General features: G+C 37.1%; 1 protein-coding gene across 3 annotated transcripts in view; it reads right to left on the minus strand.

Moving 5' to 3' along the window:
- brat (brain tumor) overlaps window positions 1-19,603 on the minus strand; it is a 545,260-nt gene that overhangs the window by 398,465 nt on the left and 127,192 nt on the right. For 2 of the 3 annotated variants that reach the window (XM_069506201.1, XM_069506196.1), the window contains exon 1: window positions 16,968-17,211. The exons of the other annotated variant lie outside the window; for it this stretch is intronic. The gene's annotated coding sequence lies outside the window, so the exon portion shown is untranslated. Of the gene's footprint in view, window positions 1-16,967; window positions 17,212-19,603 lie in introns of those variants that run through there. 3 annotated transcript variants of the gene reach the window in all.

A 19,603-nucleotide genomic window follows, 5' to 3' on the forward strand; every position in this document is an offset into this window, starting at 1 on the left:
CGCACACCCGCACAGCCGGCGCACTAACCCGGTGCGAGCGACCGCGGGTGACGTGCGGGTGTGCGGAACGTCCCCCCGCCTCATACCCCAATTGCCATCTCAACCTGTCGCGTATTATATATACCTACCTTTCATAAAAATCGTTGAATCCCGTGAGAACTTTTTGATTTTCCGGGATAAAATAATGACCAAAGACATAATATATTGCACATTAATAAAAACTAGACTGTACGTAACTACCCAAGGAGAATCAAAATAAATAATAATTCATTATTATACTGTCTGCACCTACCTATCTGCGTCAAACTGAGACTGTATTTTCGCACCTGTTCACATATTTAGAAGACGTGTTAAAGTTAAGTTTATTCACCTAGCGTCTGTAAATAATAAAGTTTATACTTACCTATTTCAAAACTCCATTGTATACATACACTCATTACAATAAGTTTATTCTTCAGTCTGTGTAATAAATTAGGAGTTATGCACATAATATGTACCTATTACATAGCTCAAATAATTAGCAAGCTGAACTAGCAAAGGGCAGGTCATGTCTGTCGCAAGACCGATGACCGATGGGGCCGATGGGTTCTGGAGTGGAGAACCGATACGCGCAGTATAGGACAAGTCCAGCACGCTGGGCCGTTGACCTGAAGATGGTGGCGGGAAGCGGGTAGATGAGGATGAAATACGTTCCTCCGCCTTCCTCAGTCACCCGCTCCTTGCTTACTAGATACTTCCTAATCCTTTGAGTTATGTGGGTCACTTGTGTTTTTGAACTGCGAATTTTCTCGTTCCGGATTTTATTGACTTCGTCCGCGTGGACCAACCCCCAATTTTATCTCTTTGGAAGTTGAATTTTCAGAAAACCTTTCGTAGCGGATGTCTACGTCATAATAGCTATCTGCATGCCAAAGTTCAGCCCGATTTGTCCAGTAGTTTGAGCTGTGCGTTGACAGATCAGTCAATCAGTCAGTCAGTCAGCTTTTCCTTTTATAGGTATACCTATTTATATTAGATTTCTCTGACCATTATGACATCAGACGAGTCGCAGGGAGCCGCCGATTCAGACGGTGCAAGACCGTGGCGTGTGGAAGTCCCTAAAAGAGACCTATGTCCAGCAGTGGACGTCTATTGGTTGATGATGATGAGATCATCTTATAAGATCTAGCAAATAGCAAAACAAATCCGCTAGTGTCACCCCCAATCTGTTTAATTGAGACCTAACCACTACTCAGAATTGCTCCACAAAAAAACAAAAAGAAAGCGAACGCTCTGACCCTACCACAATAAAAACTGCTTGAAACCATCCGGGCTAAAATTATAGTGCCGACGTACTTTCAGGCACGACATATAAAAAAAAATCACAAATATCAATCCAAATTTCTTAATCTTAAAGTACAATTTCCAATAAGGACATCACCTCTACAAAGTCCTTTTCCATACTAAATAGAACCGCCATTCAACGCTGAAGAATCCAAAAAAAGTTAAAAGTATACAACAACTTCCAAGCAAATTTCCACTTTACTTAATTGTAACAAAGTTCGAATTCGAATATAGGTTGTAGAATGCAAAAGTACAGGTCCACACAACCTGGATAATGCCCTTTGTTGATCGTGTAAATTTTTCAAATTTCAACCCATTAGTGATCGAAATATCGTTCAGATTCGCTCACAGTGGCATCTTGGCTCACAACCAGAACATCTTAAGTACCTTAAAGAAATGCAATTAAAATTGGACCGTATACTCTTTGTCAATGAGGCATAAATTTGTTTGAAGTACTTACTGGAAATGTCATACTGGTGTCATGACATTGCATTCCAGGCAATGCGAATGACTCCTCGATGACAACGGCCAGACAAGGGCAACACTTGCTCATGCAGGCATCGTCTACGTATTGGCTTGTTTGTGTCCGTACAACACGCATTCATGTATGGATGTAGATGGTATGGATGTGTGCGTGTATTTATACTATCAGTGGAATTTAGAAGCATGTCGGAATAGTAATTGGATTTTGTTCGCGAGTTGATATAGAATTATCTCAGCATCTTTAATGGGAGAGCGATGAACCAAGAAATCTACTAAGCTCAACTTTGCTTAGGTACTGAAGGCACTAAAGGCTTAGGAATAGGACGGTACCTATATTACACACAGAGATAATTCTCACATAATATAATAGGTTAAAGATGGGCGTTATTGGCTATTTCTGGCAACGGTTATCCAACAGTTATTTAGTTTCAATACCGATATTGATAACCTTTGCCGAATATCGGTATCAGAGTTGTGTTTCAACTAATCTAATATGCGCAACGCACAGCGGTTTCCGTTGTAGTAACTAAGCTAGCTGCCGTATCAATACCGTCTGTATAGCTAGCGCGCGTATATTCACTAAAATAAAACCAATTTTACTTTCATGAATATCGTGAAAAGTAATCACAACCTTAAGTTCATAGCAGCAAAGTTTAATTATAATTATCATTGACATAGGTCAAACTATAGTGGACGCCTGCACGAATAGTTTGCCACAGTCCAGTTAACGTTAAGTTAAGCTATAGCGGACACATGTCTTTAGGTAGTACCTAGATAATTGGGTACTAATTAAGTAAGTACTGGCTGATGGTACCTAGTACCAACCCGCGAACCTCACGTCGCGTCGTCCGCTTGGCTATACAAAGGGTTTTTTAAAATCCTGTGGGAACTTTGATTTTCTGGGTGGGATGATACAAGTCCGTCTCCAGGATGCAAGCTATCTCTGTCCCGAATTTCGTCAAAATCGGGTAAAAGATAGGCCGTAAAAATGTGGTAGACGACACAGTTGGTCCGTGTAAAGCTAGCGGACAAACCGACAGACAGACACACTTTCGCATTTATTACATTACTTAACAAAATTATTAAGTAGGTATGTAGATTGTAGGTACCAGTGTTGGCATTAATCGATTAATTTTTTAATGGATTAGGTAGTTAATTTTATAAATCAGATTAAATTAATCGTGATTAAACGTAATCGTAGAAATTTCATTTTTAAGTATCTAGTACCTACTACCCAAAAATGAAATTTCTCAGTCAGTTCTAGTTGAAGATAAGTGAAGCGAATGTTGGCGTGGTTCCATCCACAAGTGAATGCTCAACGAGCCGTCAGTCGTCACCGGAAACTGAGCGCTAGAATACTAATCGAGATGATTATTGAATATCACATCACTTCACTTCACTTCTACAGGTTACACAACTAGTTCTGTTTTTTTTTTTAATTACCAACATAAAGAATGTTTAACAAATCCAATTTAAACACAGCAAAAAACCACGAAGGTTTAAAAAGTGTGTCATTCCGTCTACTTCTTAATACATAACAATAGTGCTTCTTCTATAAACAATTTACATTGTTTATAGAAGAACTTATTACATTGCATTTAATACAAAAATGGGGATCATTACAATTTGTTAATATAATAGGATTTTAGCTTATAGGTATTTTAAATTAAATCTAGTTAAGCAGAATCAAGTTATGTGAAGCAGAGAATAGGGTCTTGGACTGTTTTTATGAAAAGTATCTCAGGCCTCGGCCTATTGTTTACATAACTAAAATACTGCTAAAATATTTTCGCGCAGAAATTACTCTATTTTTATGTTAAAAAATTTAAAAATATTTATCGTTTATCGCCTTGTGACGTCATCTATCGCCTTCCGTACAGCCTGACGTATTAATAGAAAAAAAATGATTTTTATTTAATAATTCTCTTTAAATTATGAATTCTAGCACAAAACATCACATCATATTACTATTACAGTCCAATTTTAGCAAAACTTTTATTTTGCGTTCCGTAGTCGAAACTAAAAACCAGCCAAGTGCAAATTGAGCCTCGCTCTTTTATGGTTCCGTACATAATTATCATTTTGGGTGTATAAAATATTTCATTTCCGAGCTAATGGTACGATTACACCAAACGAGTACAGTGGCGAGTCAGTGTCCTCGGCCGACTCGCCACTGTACTCGTTAGGTGTAATCGTACCATACATAATATATCTACCTACACATCGCAATAAACCGTCAAAGCTGAAAAAATGTTCGCATTTGTTTTGGTCACGCAGGATGGCGGCGCCGCAAGATAGTGGTGTGAGCAAGGTCCCCACAAGAGCCAATGTCCAGCTCTGGACGTTTATTATCGGATGATAATGATGATTATACGACTATACTATACGAATCTAATTTTTTATTTCAATTAGACATGAGGCAAGTTAGTAAAAGTTTTTACCAGGTTTTACTTAAGATTAAACAGATTAAAATCGTCTCAGCTGTCACCGGTCCGCCATCTTGGGCCGCCATCTTGGCTGGCTTCCTGGAAGGAAGTACGCGGGGGCTCAGAAATTCGCGCTGTGCGGGGGTTGCTTTATTATTAAATTTCCTCTTTACGCGACGGTTATGTCACGATTAGCTAACCGAATATAATTTTGTCTAGGTACATTTCCACAGTAGAGGGGTAGTTAGATAATGCTAAATTTTGTATTATATCAGTACCCATACTATAAATGTGAAAGTGTGTTTTTTTTTTAGATATAGCGGGCGGTCGAAGTGCACCAGACACCCAGATGGTGAGGGTGAAATTCCTTACGGTGGCGCGCGGTGCGGTTGTAGAAAAAAGAGGGTGGAATGAGGTCAAAAAGCTCTTCAGAAGTGTTTGTTTGTTGGTTTATTGGTTTGTTGGTTTCTCCTTCAATCACGTCGCAACAGAGCAATGGGTCGACGTGAGTTTTTGCATGGGTCTAGTTAAAGACCTGGAGAGTGACAAAGGCTACTTTTTATCCCGAGAATTCAAAGAGTTCCCACGGAATATTTAAAAATCTTAATCCATGCGTACGAAGTCGTGGGCACCAGCTAGTACCACAGAAGATATAATAGTACTTACTACTTAGTAATCTTCTATATATATAAAATTCAAAGTCCTGACTGACTGACTGACATAGATATCAACGCACAGCCTAAACCGCTGGTCCTAAAGACATGAAATTTGGAGGGTCTATTCTTTGTGAAGAGTAGGTATCCACTAAGAAAGGATTTTTCGAAATTCCACCCCTAAGTGGGTGAAATGGGGGATGGAAGTTTGTATGAAAGTCGGTCATTTTTCAAGTCAATTGCATGAAAATTGGTATTTGGGTTTTCGGTCACAAATGAAGAAATACGTGTTTCAGGATTTTTGGAAAATTCGCCCATAAGGGTGGTAAAATAGGGGATGAAAGTTTGTATGGGAAAGTTTTAATTATTGATATTATTAACTTGAAATTTGGAAAGTAGGTTTTTTCTTGAGGTTAGGTGTCAGCTAAGAAACGACTATGAGAAAATCCCCACCTAAAGGGATGAAATGGGGATTGGAATATTATATGTGTTATTCGGTGCTGTTCAGGGTGCGTGTCCTGATGTTATAATGTTTGTTTCTGAAAAAAAATGCCATTTGTTTCCTGTAGGCCACGCGGGCGAAGCCGCGAGCAGAAGCTAGTAAGTTATAGTTTTAGTTCCAACAGACAGAAAATTGATTGTACGGAGTGGGGAGGCTTAGTAATAGGGTCCCGTGACCCGTTGGCACCCTTAGGAAAGAATGGAACCCTCAATAACGAAGCAGAAAGAGGATTTCCCAGTCAACTATAATACAGGGGCACCCTACACCTTAATGAAGTACCCGTAGACGCGTGCTGTGCTCTAATTGATTGTGCATATGTTAGTCACATAGTTGTCAACCCATCGCTGACCCACTACTGGGCAAGCATCTCCTGTCACAATGAGAAGGGTTTGACCCTAGTCCACCACTGGACGACACAACCTGGACGAGTGCGAAAAGCTGTGATAGCCTATAAATACATATTCTGCAACTCTTTAGCTATTACGGTTCATGAAATACACCCGCTGAGAGACAGACCAGACGGATGGACAGGTGGGCGGACGAGCAGACGGATGGACGGACAGACGGACGGACAGTAAAGGCTTAGTAATAGGGTTTCGTTTGCACCCTTAGAAAAGAATGGAACCTCAACGATATGGAATTTCCCGTCGACTATAATACAGGGGCACCCTACACCTGAATAAAGTAGCCGGCCGCGTGCTGTGCTCTAATTGATTGTGCATATGTTAGTTAGATAGTTAGAGCTGCGCTAATCGCGGGTCACGCAGGTCATTGACCCGCTCGTGAGTCGTGAGAGAACTTCAAGCTGTGTGTGCTCTTTGTGAATCACCGCCGCGTCCGTCCGTCTTCTTGAGCAAAGTCATACAAAAACGACTAGCCAAACACTTGGTATTGCTTCACTTTGAAAATCATGATCATAATCATCTCAATTCTCAACCCATCGCCGGTCCACTACTTAGCAAGGGTCTCCTGTCAAAATAAGAGGTTAGGTCATAGTCTACCACGCTGGCCGTGTGCAAAAAGCGGTGATAGCCTAGAAATACGAATACTTTGTGAAAATTTCAACTCTCTAGCTATTATGGTTCATGAGATAGGTACACCCGCTGACAGACAGACAGACAAACTGACGGACGGACAGCGGAGGCGACCCGTTGTTACCCTTTGGGAGCGGAACGCAGAGAGAGTATTTTCCCCAGTTAAGCATAATACAGGGGCATTCATATGTACTTTTTAATTTGTACAAAGTACCTATACGTTAACGAGGAAAATTTGCGTCTACTATTTTCAGGATTTTTTTCGGAATTCAACCAATGAGATATCGAGGCTTTTAATAGAAGCTTCTGAAATGTCAAGCCATAAATTCTGCTGGCGCAGCATTGGCAAGTGGACAACAAACATTAACAAACAAAACACCAACACCAATCGATCGATCGATATGGATTTAGGTATCACAATTCAATTATATTGGTGTTCCCAACATTCGTACCAATTTTTAGCTCTATGCGAATTATTGTAACCTTGAATGTCTATTTTGACCGGACTATAATATAATTTAAATACCGTAGTGTGAAATGAGCTTTAGGGTGAAATACGTAATGTATGATATCCGCACTCCGAAACCAAAAACGTTCGGAGCAAGTACGCAGCACTACCGGAAGTATGTGATACAAATTACAAGTGGAAGCGATTAGCGATTTTCACATTTTTTACAGAGCTACAGAGCTACAGAGCTACAGAGCACGGGTCTCCTCTCAGAGTGAGAAGGGTTTTGGCGAAAGTCTACCACGCTGGCCAAGTGTGGATTGGCAGACTTCACAAACCTTTGAGAAGATTATTAATTGCATCGACATATTAATTATTGCATCTGAGCAAAACGTTGCTCAAGCTCTTATTGAATTATTAAAAACATTTAAATGATGAGTGATGACATAACAATATTAATAAAATTAGATAATTTATGAAGATAATTTAGAAATAATTTTGCACGCCATGCTTGGCAGGATATGTAACTGATTACCTAACTTTTAAGACCCCATGTAAATAATTTACATGTACCTACGATATCTGAGCAAAATAAATAAATGATTATGATTAAAATGATGATGATTAAGTATTTGCACATCAGCCAACGCATTGTACAGAGGAAAATATTGTTTAAGTTATTACCATATTTTAGATGAACGAATGAACAAAAGTTCATTTGTTTAAGTATATCCTAAATAATACATACTACTCACACAGCTACACTGATTTAATATGACAAAATAAAAGCCTTACCTAATAAGTGTACAAATCATGCCCGTCCCAGGTGCTAAGAATACTGGCTGCATTTGATCATAATAATCATCATTTATGGTGTCTTATATTCTAATTTTGAAATGATTTCAGGATGTACTTAATCTAATAAAGCCATTTTAATAGTTTTAATTAACTTGCTTGCTAAATTTTCGCTTAAACTTATAAATTGTGCCACTGCAATAGGTTAGAGTGGCTCTCTTGGACCTACAAGATTGCTTTTCGAGTGCCATTCGCCGAAATGTGAGGCTTTTATTAACCTGTGGTTTTTTTTGCTTTGCAGCGATTTAGCACTTTGAAAATCTACTAATGTATCATTAATACTTGCAAAAAGGGTAAAAAATCGGCCAAGTGCAAGTCGAACTCGCACACGAAGGGTTCCGTACCATCGTACAAGAAATACCTAACATTTTTAGGGTTAAGTACCTCAAAAGGAAAAACGGAACCCTTATAGGATCACTTTGTTGTCTGTCTGTCTGTCTGCCTGTCTGTCAAGAAACCTACAGGGTACTTCCCGTTGACTTAGAATCATGAAATTTGGCAGGTAGGTAGATGTTATAGCTGACATTTGGGGAAAAATCTGAAAACCGTGAATTTAGGGTTAGATCACACAAAAAAAATTAAATTGTGGTCATGAACTAATAATTAGTATTTTCAACTTTCGAAGTGAGTGACTATATCAAGTGACTATATCATATGAAAGGTCTTCACATCTACATTCTAAAACAGATTTTTATTTATTTTTATGCATCATATTTTTTTGAATTATCGTCCAAAATGTCGAAAAAATACGACTGTAGTACGGAACCCTCATTGCGCGAGCCTGAATCGCACTTGGCCGGTTTTTTTATTTATAGCGGCCATATTTAATTTTTTTAAATATTTACTAGCTGATACCCGCGACTTCATTCGCGTGGATTTAGGGTTTTAAAAATCCAGTGAGAACTCTTTGATTTTTCGGTTTTTGAGTTCCCACGGGATTCAAAGAACGTAAATCCATGCGGACGAAGTCGCGGGCATCATCTAGTTTAGATTTAATGTAAAAAAAGGTCGAGAATATACAACCAGTAATGAGAACAAAGGTTGAACAAAGGTTTTATTTAAATTTTTCAATGAAAGAAAGGAAATCCGGGCATTGTAATTTTTAAGGGGTTCGCACGAATACGAATCTGAAAATTCCTTATGATGCCAATTACGCTAACGAAGCTCTTGTTACACCGAAATTCCGATAACGGCCCGTTTATACAAGTTCAAAGTGACTATTGAAGATTTGAGGTGATTGAAGTAATCTATATCTAAATATAATGTATATCTACTCTTGTATTCAGTTAAACCACCAGTTTGGGTACTCGTTCATTAATTAGACGAATACGAATATTGATTGTTATTGCTCTAATATTTGACTTACATATTCTGTCTGAGAGTTCTCCATAATGTTCTCCAAGGTGTGTGAAGTCTGCCGATCCGCACTTGCACAGCGGGGCGGACTATGGTCAAACCCTTCTCATTCTGAGAGGTAACCTGTGCTCAGTAGTGAGCCGGAGATGGGTTGATGATGATGATGATGAAATCCACGTCATAAAGTCGCGGGCATCATCTAGTTTTCAATAAATAGGAAAACAATAAAATTCGAATTAAAAATAAAATCAATTCAATTGAAATTCTCAATTTATCGACGGAGGATCATTGACAAAGTGGCAATTATGATTCGCGATGATGAAACATACTCGTAAATTCAAGTTTCAATTTATTGATATCGCTTAAAACAATTGAACAATCGATAATTAATATGGAAGGTGTTGAATAATATGAAAAGGTGACTCTAGAATTAATTTATTATTATATTTCAATCAATCAGCTGAGGTTAGTCACTCAGGAAGCTGGGCATTCAGGAAGCTTCGAGATGTCTTCTTGTTTAAAATTCCTCAGTGCTTGAAGACCAAAGTCTTCGAACAGTGCGTGTTGCCAGTGATGACATATGGATCCGAGACATGGTCGCTAACTATGGGCCTCATAAGAAAGCTCAGAGCCACTCAGCGGCCGACGGAGAGAGCTATGCTTGGAGTCTATCTACTCAGAAATGAGAAAACCCGTAGGAGAAACAGAGTAACCGATATCGCTGAACGAGTTGCGAAGTTGAAGTAGCAATTGAGCACTGAGCAGGGCATATAATTCGATAAACCAGTACACCTTATTCTAAGCAGTATACGTTGGGATCCTAAGGTGCTAGGAGGGCGACCTCGCACCGGAAAGCGCAGCGTTGGCAGATCCCCACTAGGTGGACAGACGACATCAAACAGACCAGGAAGCTGCTGGATACAGGCGGCGCAAGACCGCGGCGTGTGGAAGACCCTGCAATTGACCTACGAGTATGTCCAGCGGTGGACGTCAGCTATTGGTTGACGATGACGATAATTCTACTCCCTTTACAACCTTTCGCACTGCCAAGCGTCACTGGTAGAGATCTCTCATAGAGATAAGTGCTTCCCTGTCCACTTTTACTCTCTTTTCCTCTTTACTGTAAATGTTTTTGGTACCTACAAAATAAAACATAAATAAATAAATAATGATGATGATACCAGTAACATTTTTTTTTTTTTTTTCTGTTCCCTATTCTTTCCTCCGACATGATGGTCGGAGACTTTTGATAGTTGACATGGCTTTTTTTGTTTTTTTTTTTGCCTTGCTCTGTTGGACGAGAATGAGCCGCTATGTCTTTTTTTTTTTGGCATTTCATTCATTATAAGAGTTTATTATAATTATAATGTATGTATATGTATATATTATCTAATATAATATAGCTATACATATTTTCTTACAGCTATTTTATTTTTACTTATGTTTATGTACATTTAATTAATTTCTTATTTGCTATTTACATTTTAATTTCTGTTTAATACTCATCTAGGTATGAATTACCTATGTGAATATTACCTAATTCTAGTGGCATTTCTTAGTCTTACTTTGTTTGTTAATTCTTCACAAAATTCTAAGAACCTTTTATTTACTTTCCTGCTGGCTATGATGGCGGATATAGTTTCTCTATTTATCTTACTTCCTATTGAGTATTCCAGGTCCATCCGCTTTCTACCAAATTTTGGACATTCTATTAAAATATGTAAAACCGACTCATCTGTTTCATCGTCACAGTCACAGGTGGGGTTGTCCTTACATTTGAATCGGTATAGATACTGTCCGAAACCACCAGTAACATTATAAATGCAAATGTTTGTTTGTTTGTCCTTTAATCATGCCGCAACGAGACCAAGGGTCTACTACTTTTATACCGGAAAAATAAAGAGCTCCCGCTGAATTTTAAAAACCTAGCCACGCTCACGAAGTTGCCTAGAAAAACAAGTAAGTACTTAGGTACATTATAATCTTAGGTACGTTAAAAGCTAATGAAAGTTCAGCGGCGGTTCAGAACACCGCAAATTGGTGATTACTCAAAAGGCTTCGGGGCTTTAATTAAAAATTACATCTCTATTGGAGAAAAATTTATTAGTTTTCCACTACTTTTCTCGTATAAAGTTGCCTTTTTAGAGTTCTGTAGTAAATGAAGGAACCCTTATAGCTTCGTCCAGTTCGTCTGTGTGTCACAGAGCTACTTTAGGTTAAAAAGTATACTTAGTAATACTTAGATACCTTTTACCGCGATAGAAAAGCATTACTTATTTAAATTTTGAAACAAAATATTTAAAAAAAACAAAAAACCCCCGAATCAGTACCTACCCTTATTATAAAGCGAAAGTGTGTTTGTTTGTTGGTTGGTTGGTAACGGATTGACGTGATTTTTTGCATGGGTATAGATAAAGACCTGGAGAGTGACATAGGTTTACTTACTTACTTTTTATCCCGGAAAACCAAAAAGTTCCCACGGGATTTTTAAAAACCTAATTCCACGCGGACGAAGTCGCGGGCATCAGCTAGTCTAAACTATCGACTGTTGAGTTCTCTTTACAAACTAAAAAGTGGGCCGCTAAACTCGACTCTACTATTAATTAGAGCCGATAATCGATTTTAGCCTATAGCAAGCTTAGCCTGCATTATCGAGTCTGCTACTCCTCAAAATAATCCATAGGTACATTCTTATGTCTAATTTCTCTAAAAATCGAGTGATCTAAATAATATAACAGGAAAAGCTGACTGACCTATCAACGCACAGCTCAGAATGGATTGGGGTGAAATTTGGCATTCAGATAGCTATTATGACGTAGACATCCGCTGAGAAAGGATTTTTGAAAATTCAATCCCTAAAGGGGTAAAATAGGGGTCTGAAATATGTGTAGTCCACGCGGACGAAGTCGCGAGCAAAACTAGTTGTTTATAAATTTGTAAGAGTCTTGCATTTATAATAGCAGCATTTTTTAATACCATAATAAATTATTATTAAGAGAAAAAATTGTCTTTTGAATATACCTACAGTCTTTTAAGTTCCCGCTTTGAATAACTTTATAATTTGTAGCACTAATTCTTATGATTCACGACACCATAAAAAAAACCATAGGACAATGTTCCCTTGGGATATTTTTGAGTAATTCTCGCGATTTTGCCAAAGGTTCTTTAATAAAAGATATTCTCCTCAGTTCAGAGAATTTGAGATAAACATTTATTCTCCAGAGAGAGTTTTGATTAAGATTGAATTTTATTAGGCAATCAAAATTCATCATATTATTTTCCTTGAAGGTTCTTTTTTTTAGTCCATGAAAAAGCAACTGCGTTTAAGATTTTTCCTTTTTGTCCTTTGTTAATTTAGACCCTGTGATGAATGTCGTAATTTAATGGAGTCTCGAAAAGATGTAAAAATAACCGAAGATCAGCTTTTTATTGTATCGTATTTATAATATCTTTATTATCGAATTTACATGGCTGTAGTCTTGAAGTTGAAATCAATTTTTCTTGCGTTTATGTAAAATTTTCTATTATGTAGAGCTCTTCTTTTCTACTAGAGATGTGCGAAGAGACGTGGACGTAGCATATGCTATGTACAAAATCCAAAAGTAATTTAAAATTGTGGAAACATTAGAAACTGTATCTGACCTTGTACCTGTGTAGTAGGCGATTTATCACCATTCCAGCACTTTGGGAGTTGGATCTCAACTTCTATCATCTATAAAAGATACTTGAACAATTTTTTTTCCAGAGATTTTAAACTGTTATTGATGATTTAATAAAGAATCGAAAATCTATACAAGTCTATATTAAATCAAACTAGATAGTTTTGATAATTATGTAATTTGTATTGTATAATTATGATTGGTTCTATTCAAAGCGGAATCGTGCCAAAGAGGGCAGCTTACAATAGTACAAGATAAGTAATCATCATCATCATCATCATCATCATCAACCAATAGACGTCCACTGCTGGACATAGGTCTCTTGTAGGGACTTCCACACGCCACGGTCTTGCGCCACCTGGATCCAGCGGCTCCCTGCGACTCGTCTGATGTCATCCGTCCACCTCGTGGGGGGGGGGGGTCTTTCAACGCTGCGTCTTCCGGTGCGAGGTCGCCATTCCAGCACCTTGGGACCCCAACGTCTATCGGTAAGTAACACGTAGCGATGCGAGTGTTCTCGTTCGCGCGCTTTTTAGCTCAAGTCGATGACAGTGCGCGCGTGAAATTCAAACAATGAAGTGAAATTAAATGTAATAATTTTCAAAGATCATAAATTGGCGCACATTATTAAATGTTTTGAATTTTCTTGTAAATCTTATTTTCTATTTACAAAAGGTGAGATTATGATTAAGAGCTAGTGTATCAAACGTGAAAAATAGGCGAATAAATCTCAATATTAATGAATTCACGACCGCCCCGGGCCGCCTGTCGTAATGGAATGAGCTATTAAACTTGAGAGCGCTTGTTGGCTTTTAATTTATTTCGCCGGATCCTCGACTATAACTGTTGCGTTTCAATTTAGAGATATCATTTTAACTTGGGCTTTTACGTTTTATTTAAAAATAAATTCATTTAAAATGATTCATTTAGGGCTAGTTTTCAAATAAATTCGCGGACGAATCAATTTGCAGTTTATATTTTTGAAGATTTTTTTATTAGTTCATGTTGTACCTAGTAGGCACTTACGTATGTTGTCATTTCGTCGAAATTAGTAGGTAGGTACCTTATTTTTAGGGTACTTTAAATTCTTCGATCGAATTGAAATTTCGCAGACACCTGTGGTTCGGATAGCAATAGATGGACAATAGATGAAATTTTTGGTACCACTGAGCACCTCTGATGTACCTCTGAAGTACCTCTAACTTAGACAAACGCATCGCCATCATTTGCAACAAAAGTATATTAAGTACGGTCAAATACTTATAGTCCGAGACAGATCGAGATGGCAATCGGGGTATGAGGCGGGGAGACGCCCCGCATACCCGCACGTCACCCGCGAGTCCGCCCGGGTCAGCGCGGGTATGTGGGGCGTTCCCTCTCCGATTGCCATCTCGACCTGTCGCGTACCATTTATTTTCATTTGTACCTACTTACGCGACGCCTCTTTTAGGAGTCCCTTATACGCCGAATTTGGAAAAATGATTCCGTAATGGAATGAGCTATAAAACCCGGGAATGCTTGTTGGCTTTTAATTTATTTCGCAGCCTGATTCACGACCGACATTGCGTTTTAATTTTCCACCGAGATATAAATATATTTCACTGGAAAATCGAATAAACTCGTACATTTGTTTCGAGTTTCCGGGCTTTATATGGATATCCGATTTGCAGTAGTTCTATTTACCTACCTAAATGTTTTAGACTGTACCTAACTACCTGCTAATAATGTATGATGGAACAATCAATAATTTTGATACCTACATCGTGAGGAGATAAAACATAAATTAAACTAAATTAAATTCTTACAATACCTAACTCTTTTTAAATATTTTATTCTATTGACAGATACTTAATCAGACCATGACAGCAATTATTTAATACTATTTTACTTTGACCTTATTTTTATTTTGAACTAATCTTGCTTTATAACAAAATTCTAGTCTACATTCTAATAATATAAAACTAAAAAAAGTAAAGTAGGTGCTAATAGGTAGGTAATATATTGATTCTTAAAATTACATGATATTAGGTATGTTAGAGTAACCGTATTATGCAACATAGTTACTTTAAGAATTCGCATTCCACAATGGTATGGCCTCAAGGGAATTTCTATTCTACGTACGATGTAAAATATTTGTTCGGAAAATCTTATTCTTCTGGGTTGCACATACCTACTGCATTATATTTATTTGATTCGCATTACAGTGGATTTATCATATACCGCGGCCTTTTATCTTTTGCCTTTATCATTTGTATCGAATTGCGTAACAGAGAGGACGTTATACTAATTTCTTACCGCGGATAGGATACCTATAGTAGTTCATGATTGTCAATTATAAAGTAACTAGCTGATGCCCGCGACTTCATCCGCGTGGATTTAGGTTTTTAAAAAATCCCATGGTAACTCTTTCATTTTCCAGGATAAAAGTAGCCTACGTCCTTTCCCGGGATGTAAGCTAACTCTGTACCAAGTTGCATTAAAATCGGTTTAACTGTTGGGCCGTGAAAACCTAGCAGGCAGACAGACGGACAGACACACTTTCGCATTTATAATATTAGTATGGACTAGCTTATGCTAGCGACTTCGCCCGCGTGGACTATACAAGTTTCAAATCCCTATTTCACCCCCTTAGGGGTTCAAATTTCAACAATCCTTTCTTAGCGGATGCCTACGGCATAATAGCTATCTGCATGGCAATTTTCGGCCCGATCCGTCCTGTAGTTTGTCCTGTGCGTTGCTAGATCAGTCTGTCAGTCAGTCATTCAGTTAGTCAGTCAGTCACCTTTTCCTTTTATATATTTGCATATATTTTGCTTATATAAGGTGCAAAAAATCACCAAATTTGTAATTTACTTCCCAGAAAACATCTAACAGGGCAGTAAGTAATTGGGGCCGATCACGCCATTCCGCAATTTTCTATATGTATGCATTCTGCATAGGCGGCAATCCCGCATGCTAATCCGCACGATATTGCAACGAATGCGAATATTGCTGCGCCATTGTAAAATTGCGGATAAAAATGCCATGTAATTTTTTATTAGAGGTATTTTTGATCGTCTCTTACACTCTGTCCATGGAAAAAAGTTAATATAGGACTCTCTCTGTCACGTTATACTAGATACAAATGATAAAGATAAAATCAGTGGGCGTTAACCATTTTGAGTGACTAACCAATCACAAACGAGCCTCTTTTTTTCAGACTACTGTATCCACGGAAATAAGTTAGCAATGGCTTTCCATATTTCTGTAAAAACGTAGTTTAAGAGTTACACGGGCTTACAGATTTCCATACAAATCTTTGAGTCCGTAACTTTGAAACTGCTACACATATTTTGGAAATCTGCTGGTAATCCACGGGGCACGGACACGTAGATGCATTTGTTCTTGAAGTGTATCTACAAAATTTAATCGAATTTAATTGGTTAATATTTAAATGTACTAATCTTTTATATCAGTTTAGTTGCTATATAAATATTTCACGTGTCACAGATAACAAAATTTAAACAGATATTTAAATTAGAAACAAACCATCGATATAAATGACAAGATATTCCCAAGCGAACAAAATTTTCACGGTTTTGGAACCAAATAAATCAGCGCCACCTCTTAGGTATACTAATGAACGACCCGTTTGAAATCCAGACGTCACTGAGGTTGCATTGGTGCTAAATAAACATTTTAGGACCAATGAGTCAGTGTACGTGTTTACGAAGTAATATATAAGTCAATGAAACAAACTAAGTTTTTTGAAGCGCATTGGGGAGCGGGATCGGGAACTTGGTTCTCTCTGTAACATATTATATACTGAAAAAGGATTCTGAGATATTCTAGCCGAGCGAAGCCAGCGGGACAGCTAGTTAGTAATAAATAATACTATCATCTTATTTGTTAACATAAATGTAATATTTTGTTTTTAAAAAAACAGCAACTGCCGAGTTACTTGCCGGCTCATCTCAGTAGAGTTAGTTTTCCGAACGGATGGTAGAGTTTTGACATATCTTAATGTTGTTCTACATGAATTTAATTAATTAATTTCATTCATTTCATATCTTCGTATTATTTCAGCACCAGTAAAAGTTGCATCCACTGCAAAGTTTATAAATTAGAGCGCATCCGTAACTAGGCTTTATTTATACCCAATCGTTAAATATAATATATGTATATATGTTGAACATAAGTTAAATCTACATATATTTATTTATTATAGGTAACTGTATTACTTACTTACCTTTATTAATAGAAGATCCGCGTTAAAAATGAAATCCAAAACAACTCGTCCAACATAAAATCTAAAACGTACAAAATTACGTAAAAGTTTCCATTCAATAACCGGCAGCATAAAACCTCACTTTAAAAAAAAAATACAGCTCACATGCACTGAATAAAATAGTGGAATAAAAAAGTATAATGTTCGAATTTCGAATCCGATGGCGGGAAAATCGTCATAGAGCGGACTGTTCACTGTACGTTCGCTTGCACTGAATCGCGGCGTACGATAACCGGGCGATTACGTTTAGTGACGCGCGCGTGACGTTAGTCGATGTCGATAACGTTATGTAATTCGATTAGGCTACCGTGAAAATATCGGATAATTAACGCATGCAGTTTTTTGTTATGTGATACGTTAGCTTACACGTGGTGGCAGTAATTTTATATGGACTGATGATCATGAGTCGACAGTTGTCATGCACTTGATATGCGTGTTATTTATTTTTTGTTATGTATGTGTTTTTTGACATACGATACATTTTGATATAGACGTAATTTGTTTGCTCTTGCAAGAATAAATTAATTTCTTTTATGTTAGTTTAAAAAAGATAAAGAGTAAGTTTAGTGCATAATTAACACTTTTTCACTCAAAGTAATGCAATATCAATTGAACAATTTAATAAAATAAGTACTGCCCCCGATTTTGTCTGTCTTGATTGTTGTTTTCTCTTAGGATTGTTTGTTGGCAGAGCGCAAGTTATGTATAGAATAGAATAAAAATACAAATTTTTAAATGTATTTTTATTAAATTATAAAGTTTTATATCAAGATCGTTTCACTATTTAAGCTGCAAAAGAGTAACCAACGAATATACAAGTACCTACGCCTTCGTATTCATAAAATATTAGTGTACAAGGCTATAGATATCTTCATTAAAAATAAATGAATGGATTTCAGAGTAGAATAAAATAGTTAATAATGAATTAATGTTATTTTCAAATGTACCTATCCTAAAACAAATCAGAACAAGTTATCTAACAACTAAGTAAATGCTGCACGTAGATTCAAGATGTGGTTTTGAATACAAGTGAGACTAGTAAGTAACGTATTTCTACATTTCTAGTACGAACAACTGCCTCGGAATACGGTACACTATTTCTCATCTAATAAACATCTAGTTACATTTTAATTAACGGAAATAAAGAATGAAATTTGTACATTTTTAACTGACCTCCAAATAGGAGGTGGTTCTCAATTCCGTTCAAAACGTTTTTTCGGTTTTATATAAAAACTTATTTGTAGCAACTAGCAACTTTAACTTATTAACTATGGAATTAACTAGTGAACTATTTAAATACGTTTTATTGTAGACCAAACATTTTTAGGGGGAAGCTGGAAAAATGAAATTTCTACGAGAGAGATAACTTTTCCTCTTAATTTTATTATTGTTTATTAACAAGTATCATATACAAAAAGAATGAAAAGAATAAAATAAATGTTTTATAAAATATGAACACACTAGCTGATGCCCGCGACTTCGTGTGCGTGGAGTTAGGTTTTTTAAAAATCCCGTGGGAACTCTTTGATTTTCCGGAATAAAAGCCTATGCCACTCTCCAGGTCTTTAACTTATATCCTTGCAAAAAATCACGTTAATCCCTTGCTTCGTTCACAAACCAACCAACTAACAAACAAACACACTTTCGCATTTATTATATGGGTACTGATTATCTTTGGGATTTTTATTCGATTTGGAAATCCGATGTGATTGTTGTAATGTACAATTGTTTAAAAATGCAAATTATAATTATTTTACTCTATTTACCTACATTGAGTGTCAAATAACTACTTAATATTATTTGTGAAAATATTGAACCAAACAATTCGCCCAATATTCACTTTACATAAAAGGTTGAACGTAATGAAACCATAAATATTTATAAGCCCCAAAACATTTTATCGATATATTATGTAAATTGGCGCATTATCTTTCACTATTTTCACTAATCGCCCGGTCAGCTGTGTATGATAAATTGATAATATAGATAGACGTTATAATTGATGTGTTACGTCTCGACTTTGTATGTTTACGTTGTGACAATGATAATAAGGTGAATCACCTGGAGTCTAGACGAATTAAATATGAATAAATCATCCTTTGATAGTAGTAGAACGAATGGAACCGAAATAGCTCAACGAATTAGCAAGCTGAAGTGGCAGTGGGCCGGCCATATCTGTCGCAGAACCGATCCCCGCTGGGGTAGATGTGTTCTAGAGTGGAGAGTTTGAGAGTTCAAGTATCAGCAGGCGCAGTGTGGGATGGCCCAAGCCGCTGGACTGTCAACCTTAAGAAGATAGCGGGAAGTGGGTGGATGAAGGCCTATAATATTACCGTGCCTATGTATTAAATAAATAGTTAAATAAAATTAAGCATTTATGTATTTTTTTTGGTTTTACTGTAAACAAAATAAAGTAGAGGCCACAGATTTTGTATTTGATTAACGTAATCAGAATCACATACAAAATCAGGTAGAAAAAGTGGCATACTTTTTTCAAATGTATACCTACATAGATTAGCTCTGCGTTCCATATCCTAGCAGTTCGAATTAGAAACGAGGTGGCAAATCGCTCGGTACCTGTTCGTGGAATTGCGATT

This window comes from Maniola hyperantus, chromosome 22 (genome assembly GCF_902806685.2).
Source record: "Maniola hyperantus chromosome 22, iAphHyp1.2, whole genome shotgun sequence".
In the NCBI taxonomy this organism is placed as follows: Eukaryota; Metazoa; Arthropoda; class Insecta; order Lepidoptera; family Nymphalidae; genus Maniola; species Maniola hyperantus.